At 46.5% G+C, this 643-nt stretch overlaps 1 non-coding gene across 1 annotated transcript; it reads right to left on the bottom strand.

The window, feature by feature from the left end:
• Positions 1-88: 88 nt before the first annotated feature.
• On the bottom strand, positions 89-162 carry SARC_30334. Its single transcript has one exon. It is a non-coding gene; the product is annotated as a tRNA-Met (tRNA).
• Between the last annotated feature and the right edge of the window lie 481 nt (positions 163-643).

Raw genomic sequence — 643 nt, 5'->3', positions numbered from 1 at the left:
GGGGTACCCCTGGATAATGATACGTAACACAGAAAGTCTAGTATTAGCCTTACATAATCAAATAACTGGGGTGATGTAAATACTAAAATAGGCTGAAATGGATTTGAACCATTAACCAGAGTGTTATGAGCACTACGCTCTACCAAATTGAGCTATCAGCCTTCCCTGTCTTCTAAGGGTTCCAGAAGGAACTCCCGGAGGGAGTGTAAGAGGGTCCCCCCCGGGAAACGGGGGGGTGTCCCATCCCTTAGCGGGTCTACGATAGCCCCTCCCAACTAGGGTGGGAGAAGGAGATTACAGGCAGGCTCTCCGTTATTCTCTATCGAGAGGGCGTCTACAGGAGTGGGGGGAATGATTACCCCGTAGGGGGATCATGGTGGAGGGTCTCATGCCCCTCCTACACCCCTCCCCTCCTCCGGTACCCCTCCGGGGCAATGATAATTAGCTTTTCCGTGTGGATTGTAACCCTGTGTGATATACTACAATATCATTTACTATAGATATCTATATTTTATAGAGTAGATGTGCCTTATATAAAAGTAACTCAGCCGAGATAATAATATGTGTCTCTTTATTTTCAGACCTATCTACTCCCCTAGCTTTAAGTGCGGGAGTTTAACTGACAATACTAGGTAGTAACAAC

This window comes from Sphaeroforma arctica, assembly GCF_001186125.1.
Source record: "Sphaeroforma arctica JP610 unplaced genomic scaffold supercont1.13589, whole genome shotgun sequence".
NCBI lineage: Eukaryota > Ichthyosporea > Ichthyophonida > Sphaeroforma > Sphaeroforma arctica.
This window is presented reverse-complemented; position numbering and strand designations above follow the sequence as displayed.